The 16,144-nt window shown below is 43.4% G+C and overlaps 1 protein-coding gene across 3 annotated transcripts in view; it reads right to left on the bottom strand.

Moving 5' to 3' along the window:
* The window catches only part of MGMT (O-6-methylguanine-DNA methyltransferase), a 293,105-nt gene that overhangs the window by 271,548 nt on the left and 5,413 nt on the right, over positions 1–16,144 (bottom strand). Inside the window, exon 1 of one of the 3 annotated variants that reach the window (XM_046652167.1) lies at positions 7,845–7,943. The exons of the other annotated variants lie outside the window; for them this stretch is intronic. The gene's annotated coding sequence lies outside the window, so the exon portion shown is untranslated. Of the gene's footprint in view, positions 1–7,844; positions 7,944–16,144 lie in introns of those variants that run through there. 3 annotated transcript variants of the gene reach the window in all.

The raw sequence follows: 16,144 nt of genomic DNA, 5'->3' as shown, positions 1-16,144 counted from the left end.
TAGTACTGGAGGTCCTAGCTAGCGCAACAGGAAATAAAAGAAATAAACGATTAACAGAGTCAAAAGAAAGAAGCCGACTCTCATTCATAGGTAGTATGATCGTCCACATAGAAAATCAAAATATCTACACAGAGATATTAAAAGTAAAAAGAGGATTCAGCCAGGAAACTAGATATAAGATAAGCACACAAAAATCAATAGCATTTCCATATACCAACCATAAAGAAAAACCTAATCCTAATAAAAGATACCACTTATAACAGTGACAGAAACAACAAGAACAATAACAATCTGGAGAACCCATCACAAAAGATGGGCAAGCTCTTTATGAAAAACACTACTAAAATTCGAGACATTAAAGGAGACTTAAACAGACAGAGCATATTTCTGAAATGGAAGATTCATATCACAAAGATGTCATTCTCCCCACATTATCTACAGATCCAAGTGCCTCCAATCAAAACACCAATGGCTTTTTCTAAGAATTTGATAAGCTGATTCTGAAATCTGTATTGACAAAGACGTAAGGACTTACCCCAACAATGCTAAGACATAGCCTAAAGCTATGTGATTAATACAATGTGATATTAGTACAGAAAGAGAACCACAGAGGAAAAGAATCATAAATTAAATTACATCAACTATACGAAAACTAAGAACTCTTGTCCATCAGAAGGCACTATAAAGAAAATGAAAAGGTAAGTCACAAACTGGGAGAAGACCACTGCAGCTCATGTATCTGACAAAGGAACAGAATCCAGAATATATAAAATACTTCTATAAATCAATAAGAAAAAGACAACAATAGAAATATAGGCCAACAGGGTTATAAACAGGCATTCTGCAGAAGAATAGTCAGGAATGGCAACATGAAACGATCTTCAACCCCACTGGTAATCAGAGAAATGTAAATTAAGATCACAATGAGATAGTATTTTCTACCCAGTAGGTTAGCAACTATTAAGTAAATTCCAAGTTTTGGTACGGAGGTGCATCAACTGATAGGCGGGTAATCTGCTCCATTTCTACAAAACAGTTATTGTCTTCTAACACTGAAGGTTGACAGGGCAATAACTGTACCCTGAGTGGACACCAAGGAGAAACCGTTATAAACGTGCAGTGGGAGCAACATTTAAGAGTGGTGCAGTGGGTGACAGCCAAAATCTGGGGACAATTCAAGTGTCCAGAGATGGGAGAACAGAAAAGTATATAAACACACAGTGGTACAGCCGCACGATGAAATGCTATCACGTACAGACAATGAACTACAGCTACACGCAACTCGGACAAAATTCAGAAATGGAATACTGAACGGAAGAAAGCAAGTCTCAAGATACTCAGATAATATAAGATCCTTTTCATAAAGGTCAAAACAAGCCACACTAAATGAGACCTTGCTGAGCAGTAGCTAGAGAGATGGTAAGCTGTACACACTTAAAAAGCAGGAGAACGATAAAACACCAAATTCAGAATCCTGATAACTTGGGGTGGGGAGGGTGGGAAGGCGGGGGCAACACAGGACCGGCGGAGCACGGATAAACTCCACAGAGTTGGTGATGTGGCACTTAAATCAGTGGTAAGTTGACAGGTGTCCTGAGCAACATTTTTACTTCATAACTTACACATACCTCATATATATGTATCACACAACACAAAATTTAAAAAAAGAAAAAAGAAGGAAGGAAAAAGAAAAAAACAGAGTGAAAAAAATAAGAAAAAAAACTGCATCAGAAATCCGTGGAAGACCAAATTAATATACAAAAGAGCTTCGAAGTCCAAATTCCACAAAATGGAAAATTGACAAGACCTGGAAATGTTCATCTGATGACTGGTAAACAGCAATGAATACTTTTGCTAGAGGCTGAATATTATGCGAAGAAACACTTTCAAAATTTAAATTAATCCTTTGAGATAGAAAAACAGCTTAGTTTCCCACTGCATACTAGCATGCTGTGTATATCTGTATATATATGGGTTGAAATTTATAAGTAATCCTCAACTTTCTAAGTTAACACATTTTTCCCCCTGACTCCCATAGCAACTCAGAGATGTGGTGTCACTGAAGCGATGTGGGCATTCACAGAGAATAAAAGGCGCACAGTTCATTTTAGGAAGCATCTGGCAACCATCACAGCAGTCACGGCTATTTGTGTTTCTTACACTCACGCGGACACCCATGTGAGCACAGGCAAACCCTCTAAGCAACCCACAGGTCCTTGCACACTTATGCAGGACACACATTTACTCTTATTTTCTCAGGTGTGCACATGGCTGTGGGAAAAGCATAGTCTAAACCACCAGACCAGCTGTGCCAGTGTGCTAAGCAGTTCCAGCTACCCGAGAAACCTGCGACAAAGGACAGCCCTAGTTGACTCATTTTTCAAATGCAGAGCTGCAGAGAGCTCTCCAGACAGCCAGGCAGACAGCAATGCAGGGGGTTAATGTTATCACCACTATTAAATTGATGAAGGTCTGGGCTGGACAGAGGCATTAACTGTAGCGGCGTGTGAACTCTGGCAGGAAGAATACACTCTTCTTCTGTCTGGGCTCCTCTCAGCGTGAAAACGCCAAAACAACAGTCCTCAGCAGAGTACATTTCTAGTGATGCCAAGTATTTAAAACTATAATATTGGTAAGAGAAAAATGATCTGAATTCAAGATGCCCTGGATTTTCTCTGACTTCACAATTCTGGTCCTCTCCACATGGAGTTTAGAGTTAAAATGCAAATAAAATTCTTTGAACTTCCTAAAAGACAGTCAACTTGTTTCTACCAACTTCACCAAACACCTACTATCTGCAACTCACGTGTGTGTCACTCCTGGCATTGACCTGGATCTGATGTATGCAGAAAATACTGTAGGCCCTTTAAACCCAGGGAACAGGGGTGACACACGAGGAGGGGAAGAGTCGAGAGGGTGAGCCAACCTTTAGGACTGCGGGATGACGGGAAGGTGTGGTGTTACCAGATCTCAGAAGGCAAGGCCACTAGGAGGAGCAAGAACCATGGGTGGCAGGTGGCAGAAGGGGCTAGAAAGGGGTAGTTGAAGCACTGAGAGCTGAAGTCCTCTGCTCAAGATCAGACAAGGAACAGCCATGCCAAGAGCTCAGGCCCTGTCCTGCCCCCCAGTCCCTGTCCACTGCCTCCCAGCAGCCACATCCCCAGAAGTGAGAGGGTGCAGGAAGCAGCGGAGCAGACCAGGAACAGGAGGGATAGCTCTGACAGCCACGGGCAGCTGACCTGAACACTGCCGCCCACTTCCATCAAACTCCTGGGTGACAACACTCACCTGAGAAGGCCCTCCCTCTATTCATTCCTCTCTCGACAGTCTTACGTCCTCCACCTGAATCAAGGAAGACCACCGGAATCCCACCTACCTGGACTACCATTCTTAGTTCCCTAAATAACATGATACCCTCAGCTTCTATTCAGAATCCACAACAAAATAAAGTCATACAAAAACCATTCCTGCATTTGTATTATTTTTTAAATGCCAACATTAAATTGCTTGCTCCCCCATATTTAAAACTTTAGGACAAATTCTCTCCACAGGAAAAGGTTTCTCTCCTACACAGATGATATTCGTTTATTAATTACACAACAAGTGCTGGGGAGCTCCTACTTCCCTTTTCACCATGGCTGCCTGTATGCTCAGTGACAGATTTCATCTGTACTTGTATAAGCTATTGTTAGCCTAGGTTTCCTGGCATATTTAACTTTCTTTCTTAGCACACAGTTCTCCAACAACCACAATTACCTAAATATAGCCAAGAATCAGAAAATAAATACAACCGCCTTCTGTCAGCCAAAATAGCTGTCCCGAAATCCATGCACTAAAGGTCATGAGCTCTGGAGCCAGCCATATTTTACCATGGGGTAAAATAGCTATTATAAATATGTCCCATATGTTCAAGAACACAGAGGAAAACATGAACACAATGAGAGAAATAGAAGCTATGAAGCAGACCCAAATGGAATGTAAATGTGAAATACAGTAACTAGAATGAAAACTACACTGGATATGATTAACAGATTAGATACAGCAGAAGGGAGCAGGTGAGTGCAGTGAAGACATAACATTTTAAAACATCCAGGCAGAGAAAGGAAAAGAGGCCGAAGGAAATGAACAGAGCATTAGTAAGCTACGGGGCATAAGTGCAGCCCCAGGAAAAGGAAAAGGCAGAAAAAGATTTGAAGAAATAGTAACTGCTTCCATAGTCACAGATGCAAGAAATTCAATGAAACCAAAGCAGAAGAAACACAAAGAAAACCAAACCAAGGCGAATCATAATCAAATTGCTGAAAACAAGCAATAAAGAAGAAAATCTTAAAAGTGGCCTGAAGTGGGGGGGGAAAGACAGATTACACACAGAGGAACAAAATTAAGAATGATGGCAAACTGATGGTCAGAAGCTATGCAAGGCAGGACACAATGGAACAACATATTTAAAGCATGAAAAGGAAAAACAAAGTCAAGCTAGAACTCTATAAGCAGCAAAATATCTTCGAAGAATGAAAGTGAAATAAAAGCTTTTACAAAAAAAGAAAAAAAAAGACAATTCATACACTAGCAGACCTGCATTTGAGAAACATTGGAGCAAATTCCTTAGGTATAAAAAAATGATACCAGATGAAAATTCAGATTTACACAAAGGAATGAAGAGGCTGAGAAATGGTAAATATATAGGTAAATATCAAAGCTGGGGGTTTCCCCTATTTTTAATCCCTTTAAAAGATAACTGACTGCCTAAATCAAAAATAACAACAATACATATTGGATTTTATAACATGCAGAAATAAAATGTATTAAAGGAATACAACAAAAAAACGAGAAAGAAATTGAAGCATCCTGATATAAGGTTCCTACAGAGTATGTGCCACTGAATAACATCATGTGAATGCAGACTATGGTAAGCTAAATGTGAGTATTACACACCCTGGAGCAACCTCTAAAAAACGATAGAGGAAGACAGAGAGCTAGTAAGGCAGTAATCTGGATAAAATGTTAAGCTGAAATCATTAAGAAAATATATTCAAATAATACAAAAGAAGGCAGGAAAACAGAGGAACAGGCGAAAGAACAAATAGGAAGACGACATACTTAAACCCAGTCACACTGACAATCACACAAAATGTAAATGGTCTAAATATCCCAATTTTAAAAACACATTATCAGATTTGATTTTTAAAAGTCAGAGACCTAATTGTATGCTATCATTAAATATAATGGCCAAACAGGTAAAATGTAAAAGAATTGGAAAACATTTACCACAGAAATACTAATGAAAAGAAAGCTGGAGTGGCTATCTTAACATCCAACAAGTAATTTCAAAACAAGGAATATTACCAAGGTGAAAGAAGGCCATTTCAAAAGGGTAAAGGTGTCAATTCACTAAGACAATATAAGAATTCTAAATGTGCGTGCACCTAGTCAAAGAGTTTGAAAGAGATGAAGTACAAACTGAGAATGAAAGGGGAAACAGACAAATCTCCAGTTACAGTTGGAGACTTCAACACTCCTCTCTTAACAATTGACAGAACAGGGAGACAGAAAAGCAGAAAGGAGACAGAAGACTTGAACAACACTATCAACAAATCTGACCCAACTTGCATTTAAAAGAGCACCCCACCCAAAACCAAAGAAAATACCCTCTTTTCAAGTGCACACATTCACCAGATAGATCATATTCTGGTGTGTCCTCCGACCACAAAGCAATTAAATGAGAGACCAATAACACAGATATGGGGAAAGTCCCCAAATATTTGGAAATGAATGATGCACTTCTAAGTAACCCATACATTAAAGAAGAAATCACAAGGGACTGGAAAACACTCTGCACTGAATGAAAACGGAAACCAAGGGGGCCATCTGTGGGATGCAGCTAAAGCAGTGCTCAGAGGGAATTCCTAGCCCTGCATGTTTATATGAACACAGATCAAAGGACTTAGCTTAATGATCTTCGCCTCCCCCTTAAGAAACTACAAAAAAGAAAGTAAAGTAAACCCAACAAAGCAAGCAGAAAGAAGAATTAAGATAAGAGTAGAAATCTATAAAATAGAAAAGAGAGAAAATCAATGATAAGAAAATTTTATTCTTTGAAAAGTGATAAACTTCTAGCCAGATCAACTGGAAAAAAAAAATAGAGAAAACACACATTACCAATATCTGGAAGAAAAACAAAACAATAAAAACATGGCTTAAAATCCTACAGACATTAAAATGATAATAAATGAATATTAAAATAACTTTAGGCCAATAAATTCAACAGTTTAGATGAAATGGTCAAATTCTCTGAAAAACACAAATTCCCAAAAAGTCACTCAGGAAGAAATACATGACTTGAATAACACTCTATCTACTAAAGAAAGCAAATCTGTAGTTAATATCCTTCCCACAAAGAAAACTCCACACCAAAACGGCTCCACTGGTAAATCCTATCAAACATTCAAAGAAGAAACAATACTAATATTATACAAACTATTCTAGAAAATAAGAGAGGCCTCACTTTATGAGTCTAGGATTGCCCTAATACCAAACCAGAAAGACACTTCAAGATAAGAAAACTACAGATCAATATCCCTCGTGAACAGACACACAGCCCCTAAAAAATATTAACAAACTGAATCCAGCAATATAGGAATATAATACATCAAGCCCAGGTGGGTTTACCCAGGAAGGCAAAACTGGTTTAACATGAAATCAATCAGTATAATTCACCACATTAACAGTATAAAAGAGGAAAACTTCCTCAATCTGGCAAGAGGCACCTACAAAAATGTACAGCTAACATCACACTTCATGTGAAAGATGATGCCAAAGCAATGTGAGTAAAACTGCTGAAAAACAACATCTTGGTATTAAACTATGGAGGGATCATCCTCCCCTCCCCTCCACAAACTCACCATTAAGGGAAAATAAAAAGGTTCATTTAAGAATGTCCTGGGGCCTGCCTGGTGGCATAGTGGTTAAGTTTGCAAACTCCACGTAGGCAGCCTGGGGATCACGAGTTCAGATCCTGGGCGCAGACCCATGCACCACTTGTCAAGCCGCGCTGTGGTGGTGTCCCACCTACGAAATAGAGGAAGCCTGGCACAGACGTTAGCTCCGGGCCAATCCTGCTCACCAAAACAAAAGAATATCCTGATGAAGCCATCAAACTGGTGAACTTTATTCAATCTTGACCCTTTTCAATATTCTGAGCCCAAATGGGAAGAACAACAGAGCACTTCTCTGCAAGCCAAGAACAGCTGTCTGGAGGAAAGCACTCCGTGACTGCTGGTGATTGGAGATGAACTGCTGACTTGTTCAGGAAACAGAAGCTTTACAGGTAGGAAGGGCTAACGACCTAGGGTTACTCAGACTTGGCTAGCTGGCAGACATTTTCTCAAAACTAAACAAAGTGAGCCTGTCACTGTAAGTGACACAACTGACAGAATTTGTTGCTAACGATAAAACGAGAGCTTTAAGTGACGATTAGAACTTGGGAAACAAATCCACCACCACAGCTTGACAGCCTCCCAATTCTAAGACATTTTTAAGGATAAAGGCGGTGATATTAACAAGTATGATTTTTAATACTGTATTATGAAACATGTCAACATTTGGAAAATCTGTATAATGCAGCAAACCAATCTTTTCCAAAGGACTGATGAATGTTACAAGATCATTCAAGGTGCAAGACAGGCCGATGGATTTTCATGTAACGGTGTACAATTAGTTCACTAAGGCTCAGACTCCACATGCAAAGAACCTTCAAGAAACTACCACTTATCCAGTTCTGATGTAGTCTCAAAGAAGAACATCCACAATTATCTGAAAAAGCCATTAAAACACCTCTCCCTTACCAGTTACTTATTTGTGTGAAGCCAAGTTCTCAATATTCTTCGATGGAAACAACAAATCACGACAGACTGAATGCAAAAGCAGATACGAGAATCTAGCTGTCTCTATGGATGCAGTCATTTAAAAGATCTGAAAAACATGTAAACCAACACCACTCATTTCATTGATTTTTTTTTATGGAACATATAGTTAACGTTTCATAAAAAAATGTTTTGTATTAAAATGTAATAGGTTTATTGTTGCTTAAATGAATTAATAAATATTTTTAAATTTCTCAGTGCAAACTTCCAAGGTGGTAAATATTGATATATGACTCACATAAGTTGTTTGGAATCTCCAATAAGTTTTAAGAGCACAAAAAAAATCTCTGAGACCAAAACGTGTGAGGACCACTGATGTGGAGGGAAGAGTCCGGAGACTGTGCCCCGCCCTGCCTCCAGCTCTCTCTGTTCCCTGCACCCCAGGGGCCCTGGGACCCACTCCGCACATCTGCAAACATGAGGAAGACAGAGGAGCACACCTGTATTCTCCATCTCATGTCCAGAGCATGACCCAGAGGAACATCATAGGAAAGAACCCATTTTCCCATCTTTTTAAATGCTTTCTACCAACTCCAACTCTACTACCACCTGTACAAACTTTTCCACAAAAATCTGATTAAATCTCTCTAGGAGACTTCCTCATAAAGCTCCACCGGAGAATTTATCACTATTTCAGCTCAGAGTTGGAAACAAAAAAAAAAGAATCCTTTGGTGTAGCAAGTCAGTGCATGAATACAATTCCATATGAAAACATTTAAAATACATTAGATTTTTGGTCAAGATGAAAGACCAAAAAAAAAAAAACTCAAGCAATCTATTCTAATTGGGTTCCCATGGTAACTGTACAATTGGGTTTTTCAATATAACATCCCAAAGGCCCAATGCACACTTGTAAAATATACTTCAAACAGCCTGAATTGTTTTTACATTACAGCACTCCCAGGAAGATCAATTACGCTACATCCCCACCCTGACTATTAGTGGCAGGAGATGTTAACACCACTTGCCATATTAACATAAGTCATATAAGGAACACTACACATCACAATAATTATATGAAACTAATCATACACTTCAGATTTATCAAACCTGTTCTGGTAATAAACTGATACTACCATTGTCACAGAATCATGTTTATGAGATGCAAGAAATCGAGTCCAACTACATACTACACCATTATGTTTCTCTTATTGATTTCAAGGATAAAGAGAATCAATCATTAATAATTACATTATAAGATGGCCCTCAAGGTTAATCATATTCTTACAGACTCTCACTATGGAATTAAACAACGAACAGAGCTGTGCTAATAAATAAATAAATAACACATAACTGAGAATTCAAATCCATATTTTAAATATTAACCACACCAAATAAAGCAAGCACATTCCCTCACCCAGGACTCCAGGCCAGCCTGCACTGACCACACAGTCTCTCCCTGCCACAGCTGGGCCCCCAGCGCCGGATTCTAGGGGTATGGCGCTGGCCTACCCTGTAAGGGCACAGAGGCAGAGCTCAGAAACAGCAAGACCTATTATGTAAAAGGTTACAATTTGAGTTTTCTTATCAACAATCCTAAAAATCCCCACATATTTGATACGTTCTTCAGATCTACAAGATATAACACAAACTGGTGACTTGGACAGCAGTAAATTTAACAATCTCCTGTCTCCTATCTTTTTTATGTCCCCCATCAACAGGCAGGGATGAAATGCAGGGTAATCTGGTGCAAGTGTGGGCCAGGAACCTTCCAGTGAGAAACGTCTTGTTAGGTCCCCAACTCAACAGAGACCTCCAAAACTCCTCAGATAGACATCTTAGCACGAAAAGGAGCAAACTGCACGGTTCTTAGAATTCCAGTGGGTGTCCAGCAGGATGACTCCATGCTGCTCCTTGATCCAGGGAGGATTAGAGACTCAACTGAACAATCTCAAGAAAAAAATCAACAAAGCAACAAAAAAATTCCAACCAAGAAGTCTAGGCTGGCTCCTAACCCCTCCTCGTGCTTAAGAAATCGGGTCATCCACTACTCGAGGGGGTCTCTCCTCCCCACCTCCCTTTCCCCATTAGGTCCTGGGTGCCTTGAGAGCTTACCATAATGTGCCCACCCAGTGACAGAGTAACACCAGGCCTGTCAACAGTCCACTGGCCCTCTGGGCGGCTCTTGCCCTGCCTGCTATTTCCCCTTTCTGCAACCTCTGGGGTCCCTGGTAATCAGTTAGGTTTCTGTTCATTCATTTCCTTACTCTTATACACCCATACACACCGTTTGGGATGCCAAGAGCTAAGGCTGAGGACAATCCTATGGGACTTTTGAGCACTGTCTAATCACAGTTATCCTCATCTCCAAATTCCACCTCCACACGCAAACCTCAAGGCAGATTTGTGCTTTTGAAATGACTGTAGTCTGCACTTCCTAACAGAATACCCCACACTGAGTGGCTTAAACAACAGACATCTATTTTCTCAGTCCCGGAGGCTGGAAAGTACAAGATCAAGGTTCCAGCTGATTTGGTTTCTGGTGAAGACTCTCTCCTTGGCTTATAGATTGCTGCCTTTTCCTTGTGTCCTCACATGGTGGAGATTCTCTCTCTCTCTCTGTCCCCTTACAAGGCTACCAATTCTACTACATTAGGGCCCCACCTTATAACCTCATTTAATCTGCATTATCTGCTAAAGGCCCCATCTCCAAATACAGTCACACAGTGGGGGGTGGCTTCAACATATGAATTTTGGAGGGCACATTCGGTCCACAGTGACCTATGTTTAGCATCCTTTGTTAGCTTTCCACCAAGTATAAACCCCACACCAGGCCTTGGGAAGCTTCCAACACAGAATTCCAGCATCAAGAGGTGAAAGCAATACAAGTAAAGCAGAAACCTGAGTCTAAGTGTGATAGGCTGAAGGGGAGGAGATATTACGGGGCTGAAGAGGCTTCCGGAAGAGCTGAGACACGGGAAAGACTCAGAGACCAGGAGCAGACGGTGCCTGTGTTTGGGCTGGGCCAAAAGAGGCTCCCTAGGTGAGAGCAGAGGGGAGCTCTAGGAAGAGGGGCATGGGGCCTCCTACCCATTCACTCTTAGAGCAAAGCACTGATGCACAGGCTTCTAGAGAAGGTGCCAGAATGGATGCGGAGGGCCATTGGGCTGAAAGTGGTGTCAAGATGAGTCTCACAGGCTCATTCCACTTGGGACCTGGACAGGAAAGGAGGGTCAGAGCATTTCTAGCCCCCTGCCTTCAACAGACGGAGGAAGTGGCAGTGAGAGGCTGACTCTCTCCCTGTCTCTGCCTGAATACCAAGCTGACACCGTCTGGGGCCTCGCTCAGCAGTTCCCTGTGGGGTTAGGCATTCCCAGGAAGCTTCCCTGACGCCCTCAGGGAGAGAAGCAGGGAGACCTGTGGGGCATGCGAGGCTAAAGAAACTGAGGTTGCTCGGCTGGAGTCGTGAGGGCGGCGAGATGTGAAAATTCTCATTCCCTACATAAATCTAGAGCCCATGTGTACTGTGTCCGACACACCCAGAGGCAGCCTCAGGTGTGACAGCCAGATGGAGGTGGCCCGGCCAACACAGAGGATGTGCCAATACTTACCCAGTATCCAAAAGGTGACCTCCAGACAGGTAAACTCCGGGCGGCCTGGAGCCAGTGTCCTACTGTTCTGAGTCATGCTGAATAGAGCACAGGGTCGTAGTGAGCACCCAACAACGAAAACAGACCAGGAACACACGCAGCCATGAGCTGATTCCCGATAAGTCCCTGGGAGTTTCCACATGATTGCCAGGGCATGACTGAAGCACATCGAATGGCTGCTTCCAACACAAAACCGCTGGAAACACTTATATCTGGGCAACATGAAAGAATATTTCACTAATCCTTCCAAGAACCCCTTCTGCCTTAACTGTCTCATACTCAACGGCAGGAGTGATAGTACCTCAGGCCTGAAGGTCTCTTTCCAAGAAACCCCAGCATCCAGAAAAGAAAAGAGGAGATCAGGAGCACAACCTTCAGAGGCTTTTCTGGAGTGACCCAGAGTTCATAAGCACAGCACAGCACATCACAGGGATCTCAGTCTAGAGGGAAATAACAAAGGCTCTGGGAAATGTCCTAATTACACTCATGAAAAAAATTTAAAAAAAAAAAAGGAAGCTAAGAGGAAGTCTTTAAAACCTATACTTTGAGAGGGAAAAAAAAAAGAAAACTAAACTACTGTTTATGACTCAAGGGCCAAGTGGATTGAAGTCAGTAGTGCAGCCATAGCGAGGATGTCATGGAGGACCTGGAAATGAGAGTGTCTGGGCGACCAACCACCCCAGCTTGCCCGAGACTTTCTTGGTGTTAGCCCTGAAAGCCTCTGTCCAGGGAAACTCTTGGTCACCCATGACAGACAGAATGCAGAGCTCTCTGGGGGCCTGGCCTCCTGGTGGGCAGAAGACCACAACGGTGGCTGACCGTGGCTAAAAGGATGGATAATGTTGAATTTTAAGATATTTACTTAATTTTAGAACCGGCATATTTGTTCTAAGTAACAGTTTTTGCAACAAATTTCAAAAGTAACCTCATCGGAGCAGCCTCCCTATGCTGACCCGATGGAGACTCTATCCTCGTGGGCTGGCTTCCGTCCCCCTAGCACCTGCTCTGGGAGGCCGGCTCAGCCCGGAGACTGATGGTCTGGAGTGGGTGTGGGAACGTGGTAATCACCAACACGCCAGCACAACGCACCGCATCCATCTGACTCGACAGCTTAATCTGATGATAACACAATGGTGACAGAAACAAATTTTTCTACACAATAAAGAATAGCACACATGGGCTTTTCTTGGGATAGCTAGCTAAACTCAGTAACTTTCGAAAATACATCATTTCTTTTCTTTGCCCATTATTCTAGGAACTTCCACTTGAGTGCGAAAGGCTCACTAATAAGAGCCACTGCAAACACTGAGTGCAATTCTGATTATGTGCGGTGCTCAGGACCCAATCCACTTTCTCATTTGATTCCCTGTCATCCTCCATGTGCACAGCCCGTCACTGTTGTCATTATTTTAACTAGATGACATTTCAGGACACAGACTTTGAAGTGCCACTTGTAAGGACTTGGCCGAGTTCTGGCTTTGACCACCACTTGAGTGTACAAAGGCCTAAGAGCCAGGGGTCTCCTCACACCTCATCCTTAACTCCACCCAGGTCACTGGCATCTTTCCATCTGTCCTTCCAACACACCAACCTGTGACCATCCAGGACCCACACAATGGCCATTCCTCCCCCAGGAACACTGCCCCAAACCTGCCTTCATATGGCCACCCACCGCTCATCCCTCAGTGTGCCTCTGGACAGCATACACAGGCCCTTAAACGCCGAGGAGTGTCCAACAGGCACACCTCCCTAGTGTGATGGGAGCCCCCTCCCTGTCACCATTCTAAGCCTGAGGCCAGAAGGAAGCCAGACCCAGTGGGCCCTCTGTGACTCGGCTGACCACCGACCACCATGGGTGCTCAGATAAGAAGACACTCTGAGGACACTGGCCAGTCAAAACATTTTGTGGTTTTATCTAAGGAGACTAAGCACACACTTTATTTTTAACTTGCATTCTGATGTGACTGTACACCCAAAACTTGACAGTTTTCTTTTAAAGATTCCACCACTACTTGCAGGAAAGCCCAGGTTACCCCCCATGGAGAAGAGGCTGGGGAGGGGAGCGCCTGTTAATGAGCCTCATTCCTCCCTGCTGACATTTCTGCCTGAATGAACAGTTACAATAAGGCAATCTCCCTGCTTCAGAACCCAAACGCCAGGCAAGACAGAAAGGGTTTATTTACCCTTCCAAAGCCAGATATTTTTCTCTGTCTTCCCTGAGGATTGTTTGTGTGTGAATAAAAAGCATATACAAACATTTTTTCCCCTTCTCATAAGAAAAATGATTCTAAACTTAGTCATCTTCCATAACTGCATTCTCCCTCTCGCCTGCACAACACACCATCTGAAAGCCCTACAGGACCAGCCCCTAGCATCGCACAAACTGTCCCCACACTGCACTTGACATACTGCGTGTGACAGTATTTTCCCATGTGTGACCGCTCACACCTTAGAGACCACCTGCTGTCACCAACTCTCCTCTCCTCCTTCCTGCCTCTTCTCTCCCATCTAGCCCACACATCAGCTGAAGCAGCTTCCATCAGAAGCACTGATGACTCAGTCCCCACTCACAAAGCTCCGGAACACTACTGGCTCAGAGAGAAAGGCCCCCTTCCTTAGTTCAGAATTCGGGGGCTCCAGCCCTGACCAGGCCCTAACTCTCAGGCATCCTTTCTAACCCCAACACCTATCCCACCCTAACTCCAACTGAACTACTGACAGGTCCAACTGCCTCCTAGAGTCCCCGTTCCCACTGTTCAGCCCAGAACCCCCGCCCCTTGGGCCACTTGGAGAAACACAATTTGCCTCTGCACAGATGCTTCATCCACCCTCACAAGTGGAGCCAGAGCAGGTCCCGGGCCACAGGGACGTGCTAAGGAGTGTGGCTGAGGTCCTGGAATGTTGCCTGCACTCGGGATGCCCCGTCCTTCCTCTGGTACCCACACGACGGGTCGCAGCACTCTCAGACGAGGAATGCAGTATATAGGAAGGCCTTCAATAAATGGCAGTGTGCACACAGGTACAGTCTCACCGTCCCCACATCCTCACGGCATTCAGCCCTCTACTAGAGCGGTCTGTATACCAGGAGGGGTCAGGAGCACCTTCAAGCATGGACAGACTAGAGTGCACTGGTTTCCCCACAATGCTAAGGATAATGCCCAGCCACACCGGTGTTCAGAAAACGTCAGTAAACTCACAGATAGGTATCTACACCACATCCTGCCTCTGAAAGGACTTCCAACAGTTTCTCTGCTTCACCACTGCAAACACAGCATGACACAGTGTGTGGTGAAGAGCCTGGACTCAGTCACAACAAACCTGGGCTGAAAACAGAACTCTACTCCCATCCCTGGGTATCTTGTGCAAGTCACTCAAACTCTGCCAGAGCCAGCTTCCTCACATGCAAAACAAAGCTGTTTACATCATCAGTGTGCACATCGCCGGCGATGACGAGGATGCGGTAAGTCAGGCTATGTAAAGCAACCAGCACAGTAAGCCTTCAGTAAATGCTATTATCAGCAATAACATCATCGCACTGACCAGAATCTTCTGGAATCTGAGTAACTCTACCAGGCTGAACCGTGATATGAGGGTAAAGAGACACCCAGAAATAAGGCCCATTTCCACCTACACACAAATTATTGCAGATTTTCTGTTTTTGACAAAGGTTACTCAATGGACCACGTTACGCCTCACTACTGGTATAACCAGTCACAGAGGGGAAAACACTGTTAGATGCTGGTGTCACTGCTGGTTCCTGGCCACTGCCATAGTGTCAGATTCTGTATCAGTTAAGTCCTTTCAATTTAACAGACAATTAATGTCAAGCCTCCTAGACAGTGACTCGGGCTGCTGGAGACTGGCAGTGCCCACTGGGAACACGTACACTAACCCCACTTGCCTGTTCTAGGCCCACATGGCACAAGCTTGCCATGGGCATGAACACTCAGGACTCTGCCACCTGAGCAGGAAGCACCTTGAGGCCAACTACTTCAGCAGCTCTCAATAACGTCCATTGTGAAAAAAAAAGAGAAACAGGTAGCAGAGCAAACCACCTCTAAAGACAAGGGAAAGTTCAGAAACGCAGCAATCAGCACTGAGCTTCAACGTGCTCTAGACCGAAGGTCCATGCACACGGAATCAGACACGCGGGAGGCGGGGCGCTATAGCCAAGACCGCACGACTAGCCCTGCCTCCACCAAAAACAGTTGTGTGACTCTGAGCTAACAAACGTCAACTATTCTTATTGTTCAGGGCTCGCCGAGTGCTGGGCCTGGTGAGATCCCCAAATGTCATTCTCTCCCAACTGCCCACAACAGCCTTATGAACTGTAGAGTCATTTTCCCTGTTTCTGGAGAAACCGGCTCAGAAAAATTAAGTTACTTTACTCAAGGTCATAGATAGTAACTAGTGGAGCCAAGTGCAAAGTGAAGCAGTCTTGTTCCCAGAGGCTGCACTCTTAACCCTGTGTATACCGCCCCAAATGATGGCTTGGGTTACATGTAAATCTGTAAAATGCAGATGCTGATTGGACTGGGGGAAAACTAGGATGCTGAGTGGACCGGAGGGAAACAAGGATGCTGACTGGACTGGAAGGAAACAAGGATGCTGATTGGACTGGAGAGAAACAAG

This window comes from Equus quagga, chromosome 2, assembly GCF_021613505.1.
Source record: "Equus quagga isolate Etosha38 chromosome 2, UCLA_HA_Equagga_1.0, whole genome shotgun sequence".
NCBI lineage: Eukaryota > Metazoa > Chordata > Mammalia > Perissodactyla > Equidae > Equus > Equus quagga.
The sequence above is the reverse complement of the archived record's forward strand: the minus strand, read 5'-3'. Positions and strand labels throughout refer to the sequence as shown.